Source organism: Amia ocellicauda, chromosome 7 (assembly GCF_036373705.1).
Source record: "Amia ocellicauda isolate fAmiCal2 chromosome 7, fAmiCal2.hap1, whole genome shotgun sequence".
Taxonomy (NCBI): Eukaryota; Metazoa; Chordata; class Actinopteri; order Amiiformes; family Amiidae; genus Amia; species Amia ocellicauda.
Window position 1 is genome coordinate 7,131,024 of NC_089856.1, and position 6,431 is coordinate 7,137,454.

General features: G+C 37.8%; 1 long non-coding RNA gene across 1 annotated transcript; it reads right to left on the bottom strand.

Moving 5' to 3' along the window:
- Positions 1–1,253: 1,253 nt before the first annotated feature.
- Positions 1,254–5,365, bottom strand: LOC136754020 (uncharacterized). The gene is made up of 3 exons (XR_010817488.1): positions 5,214–5,365; positions 4,101–4,162; positions 1,254–1,325 (listed from the first exon to the last, which is right to left on the bottom strand). It is a non-coding gene; the product is annotated as an uncharacterized LOC136754020 (long non-coding RNA).
- Positions 5,366–6,431: the final 1,066 nt, after the last annotated feature.

A 6,431-nucleotide genomic window follows, 5' to 3' on the forward strand; every position in this document is an offset into this window, starting at 1 on the left:
CTATATGTCAAGCACCGCACTGTACGAGACGTGCTGATTTTGTCTGCTCTGAAGTAGTCAGCACAGTTATGGCATTTACTCTAAATGGAATTCGCTGTTATTCTCTGCATTGTAATTGGATGTGTGGTGATGTCATTACAGACTATGTATTTTGCTTCTGTGTTGAAACATCATAAACCAGTGTGCATATGTGTATTCACTAACAGCTTTCTAAGATTTGGGGAGACCTGGGTCCCAGAAATACTGTTGGATGAAGGCTAGGAATCTGGTTAAATTGGGTAAAACATGAAAATCAGACCCCTTATTATATCTGCTGTCTGCAATAATTTTTGCTAATGATTTAAATTTCATGGCTTCCCATTTCTGTAGTATTGACCCCCTATTAAAATTAATTAGAAAATGTTTTTCTAAGCAGATTGTTCTCCATACCTAGGTTGTCTGCACTCTGATTTCTCTTCACCAGCTTCTCAGAGCTCCCAGGCAGAGCCAACAGCACGTCCTCAACAGCATGCAGGTAAAGTCCCCCTAATTCTGACTTCTGCCCAGCAGACTTATTAGAAGCAGTAATCTCATTCAAAATTTTGCCTAGAGCACCAGCAGCTTTCTGGAAACAACATGGAAATATAATTCAATAATATCCACTGAGCTAAAATAGTCTATTTCTTTAGGACTTTACATGGTGATTTTATATTGTGGATGCATTCAAGCATGTTTTCTTTGATTTATATAACTTGCAATAATCTGAAAATATTATTAAAACTGTTTATCATTCAAATGAAAATGGCAAGTACTAATAAAGCCATAATACGCAACTGAAGAATGTATAATTAAATAGTGAGACTTTTACTATAATTAAATTTGATTAATGGTTTCTCCCTTCTATGAATTAACCAAAGTTGGAAACAGAAACTGGATTTATTGTAATTAACCCCCAAAATCTCCCTAACAATTTAATAAAGTAGAAAGACATATGTAGGAGAAAATTATTTATTCTCTTTAATCCAAGATGCACAATCAGGACAGTGTTTTCTGTCACTATGGATCTGCATGAAGAAAAACAAATCAAATATCAATACCATTTAGACAGATCTTGGCCTCAACATTATTATCAATGTGCTCCACAAATGTGAATGTATTTGCATAGGTCACAGCAATCTCAAAGTGTAATTTGAACAGTGTCCTGGGAAATGGGAAATGAAAAACCATTACTTAACACTGAGCTAAATATCTTAATGTCAAAAGCATGGCTTTAGATTAAAATATGAAAAAACGTTTCTGACCTGTGTTTGATTTTGCTTTATGTCTGACAAAGACTGTTGTTTGATCTGTAATTAAACCAATAATAATAATCAACAACAACCGCAACAAACAAATTGTGACAAAACTATGAAAATGATTTAAACATTAAAGCGATAAAGCACTTTAAATGTTGAGGTTTGTAAAATGATTGGTTTATATTTGTGTGTGTGCTGCTAGGAGTGTATAAGTAAAGTTTCTGAAATTATGATTATCTTAAATTATTTCATATTCTTTTGACAGCCACCATGGTGTTGGTGAATGTTATGTATTAATAGATGCTAATGATACAATTAAACAGAAAATCACACTTTACTCCTACACACCTATCAACACATGAGAACATACACTCACCTAAAGGATTATTAGGAACACCATACTAATACTGTGTTTGACCCCCTTTCGCCTTCAGAACTGCCTTAATTCTACGTGGCATTGATTCAACAAGGTGCTGAAAGCATTCTTTAGAAATGTTGGCCCATATTGATAGGATAGCATCTTGCAGTTGATGGAGATTTGTGGGATGCACATCCAGGGCACGAAGCTCCCGTTCCACCACATCCCAAAGATGCTCTATTGGGTTGAGATCTGGTGACTGTGGGGGCCAGTTTAGTACAGTGAACTCATTGTCATGTTCAAGAAACCAATTTGAAATGATTCGACCTTTGTGACATGGTGCATTATCTTGCTGGAAGTAGCCATCAGAGGATGGGTACATGGTGGTCATAAAGGGATGGACATCGGCACTAAGTGTGCCAAGAAAACATCCCCCACACCATTACACCACCACCACCAGCCTGCACAGTGGTAACAAGGCATGATGGATCCATGTTCTCATTCTATTTACGCCAAATTCTGACTCTACCATCTGAATGTCTCAACAGAAATCGAGACTCATCAGACCAGGCAACATTTTTCCAGTCTTCAACTGTCCAATTTTGGTGAGCTTGTGCAAATTGTAGCCTCTTTTTCCTATTTGTAGTGGAGATGAGTGGTACCCGGTGGGGTCTTCTGCTGTTGTAGCCCATCCGCCTCAAGGTTGTACGTGTTGTGGCTTCACAAATGCTTTGCTGCATACCTCGGTTGTAACGAGTGGTTATTTCAGTCAAAGTTGCTCTTCTATCAGCTTGAATCAGTCGGCCCATTCTCCTCTGACCTTTAGCATCAACAAGGCATTTTCGCCCACAGGACTGCCGCATACTGGATGTTTTTCCCTTTTCACACCATTCTTTGTAAACCCTAGAAATGGTTGTGCGTGAAAATCCCAGTAACTGAGCAGATTGTGAAATACTCAGACCGGCCCGTCTGGCACCAACAACCATGCCACGCTCAAAATTGCTTAAATCACCTTTCTTTCCCATTCAAACATTCAGTTTGGAGTTCAGGAGATTGTCTTGACCAGGACCACACCCCTAAATGCATTGAAGCAACTGCCATGTGATTGGTTGATTAGATAATTGCATTAATGAGAAATTGAACAGGTGTTCCTAATAATCCTTTAGGTGAGTGTATACCAGTCATTGCAGAAACTGCAATAGTTGTCCTTCAACCAACAATCTTCTATAGTTAATATTTACCAATAAATGTCAATAATGTAGACTGTTCATATAAAAGCATCTTATTGTTAGAGGAGATTGTAATTAGTCAGTTACTGACATTCTAAGTGTTCTTTGGTAAGATTGTGAATCCAACTGGAGTTGTTTAAGGAGCTGTGCATCATGAGGATTTTGTCTTGGCCTGTACAACTTATTTAGATCATACAGTACAGATATATCTGAAACTATTTAATGGTACTCTCTCCTGAGTTACAATTTGAGATTGATCTAAATGATAATGTGGCTTACTAAAAGTATTACTGAAAATAAATCAGAAATGTATGCTGTTCAGATGTTCTGACAACTAAGTGGTGATAACAACAGAACTGAGAGTAAAAGAACAAAAATTTCCACACTGAATCAGAAACTGGGATTATAAACTATGGGGATTATTACCTCATACTTAAATTAGTTATTTATTTTAAACCCTTATTTTCAAACAGATATTGACAACTTTCTTGGGGTCCACACATATACATGCATCAGTAACCATGCATGAACACTTTAAAACTAAAATAACACCTGTTTTACATAATATTGACATATGATGATTAACTTTTTCACATTCCAGAGAAGCAGGGGCTTTCCAAATTATTCATAGTAGAACAGTAATAAAAAGAATAACGTCCTTAGCCATTTAGTGTGAAATTTGAACATGCATACGTCAGTGTCAGTTTCCTTCTTTTAATTTCAAATGGCTTAGTGTTGAGAACTTACTTCTTTCACAAATGCTACACAGGTGGCCTATATGACTGCAGCAGAGGAGTGCAGTCTGCATGCAGTGAATTTAAGCTGTGGCAGGGGCAGAAAACTTTTCTATAAGGTTTAAACTGCTTCCTGGTTGAGAAGATCGTGTCCCAAAACTCTCTTCAGGAACTATGCTCTATATCAGATAAACAAGGTCGCATCTATAACCCAACATTTTACTGCAGAGCACCAGTTGCCCATGCCCAAGAAATCCATATATTTATACTATAAAAGGCTATAGAACCCCCTATCCATTGCAATCTACGACCCCACAGAGCTTCAGAAGCTGTTACATACGCAGCTCAAACAAAATTTTGTGTGTCCAAATAATAGTACAAATACAAACAGATATAGATTTTGTATCAGTGTCATACTGTATGGCAGCAGTTATAAGTGATATTGATTGTGTGGGTGATCATGTGACACTGAAAATCCTACCATCTACTTTGCAGAAACGCCTACCTGCTTAAGACGTGTGGTGTAGTTTGTGACATCTGGATTCACTTTTGTCTCATTATTAAGAACTGTGGAAAGGAAAAAACAATCAGTAAATACTGGTATCCAAGTGGTATTAAGTGAAGACACTCTCCTCATAAACTCCTTTACAATATACACTTATATCCATCATGTTTACATGAAATTTAGAATAAACATCCTTGACGTGTGTTCCCCATTGCTATTAACCATGAAATGTACATCAGCAATTTACTTTACCTTGAAACCCCCAATTAACGAACAAGTTATCTTGCATTTTTTAAATGTGTCCTTTTCAGGATATATATGAATATCTCAGATGGGATCCTGTCTTTTCATCACACACTTTTCATCACACACATTTAATCACCGGATCCATATATACAGTTAGGTCCATAAATATCTGGACAGTGACACAATTGTTATTATTTTGGCTCTATATGCCAACCACAATGGATTTGAAAGGAAACAATCAAGACTGTAGTCATCTTTAATTTGAGGGTAGTTATGGACAATGACCTGATGTATACTGCGAAAGCAACCCAAAACTTTTTTAAGGCTAAGAAGTGGAATGTTCTGCAATGGCCAAGTCAATCACCTGACCTAAATCCAATTGAGCATGCATTTCACTTGCTGAAGGCAAAACTGAAGGCAAACGCCCCAAGAACAAGCAGGAACTAAAGACAGCTGCCGTACAGGACTGGCAGAGCATCACCAGGGAAGAAACCCAGCAACTGACGATGTATATGGATTCCAGACTTCAGGCAGTCATTAACTGCAAAGGATTTGCAAACAAGTATTAAATCTCACAATTTATCTCACAATGATTATGTTAATTTGTCCAATTACTTTTGAGCACCTAAAATTGGGGGGATCACATATAAAAAATGGTGTAATTCCTACACTGTTCACCCAATTTGGATAACTACAAATTGGTAACTACACTCAAATTATAGATGAACATCTACACTTAAAGCACATCTTGTAAATCCCCAAGCTATAAGCAAATGTAATGAAACTGATATAGATGCATCAGACAGTAGACAAAAATATAGAAATATTAATTATAGTTTAATAAAGGAATAAAACTGGACTACCTACCCTTTACAGGACAATTACCCCACTTCCCTCCATAAATATGAGTTGTTGAACACCATGGGGTATTACCATTGTTAACCGTTGTGCATTCATTGTAAGTTTGTCCTCTATAGACAAAGGGAAAAACACATATTCCTCCAGGATCACTGCCACCCACTGTGACTATGCCTATATCAAAACAAAGTTGCTGTTAATAGGTAATGTAATAAGAACATTAAGCGTCAATAAAAATCTCAGAATAAAATGTTGTACTACTGCTGCCACATTGACCTGAAAAGTTGAAACTGTAGTTTTCATACAAACACTTGTAACAAGGGATATACAGTTTGGTCTGGCCTTGTTTTGCAGAGTATAAAGTCTTGCTAGACTCTCGCTGGAACTGTGTTGTTGAAAATACCTTGTGCTGCAGCACATCAGATAGACACATCTCCTCTCATTGCTAGGAACCAAGCAGCAATCAATGGAGAGAGCAATTTCCAGTCCAAAACTGACTTTTGCTGGGCTGGATGAATTGGAGTCTGGTGGATGACAGGAGAATGCTACCTGCCCGAATGCATAGTGCCAACTGCAAAGTTTCGTGGAGAAGGAATAACGGTCTGGGGCTGTTTTTCATGGTTCAGGCTAGGCCCATCAGTTCCACTGAAGGAAAATCTAAACAATACAGCATACAATGACATTCTAAACTATTTTGTGCAACAGTTTGGGGAAGGCCCTTTCCTGTTTCAGCATAACAATGCCCCAGCGCATGAAGCAAGGACCATACAGATATGGTTTGTCGAGATCAGTGTGGAAGAACATAACTGGCGTGCACAGAGCCTTGACCTCAACTCTATCAAACACCTTTGGGATGAATTGGAACGCCGACTTTGAGCCAGGCCTAATCGCCCAACATCAGTGCCCGACCTCACTAATGCTTTTGTGGTTGAACAGAAGTAAATCCCCACAGCAATGTTCCAACATCTAGTGGAAAGCCTTCCCAGAAGATTGGAAGCTGTAATAGCAGCAAAGGGGGACCAACTGCATATTAATGCCCATGATTTTTGAATGAGATGTTTGACGAGCAGGTGTCCACATACTATTGGTCATTTAGTGCATATTCTTATCTCATTTATCATCTTACAAAATGCGTAGCAAAGCATTACAACTTAAAAAAAACAAACATTTGTGTACATTTGATTTCCATTTGCAGTAGATCATTATAAGGAATACTGTTGTCAACTT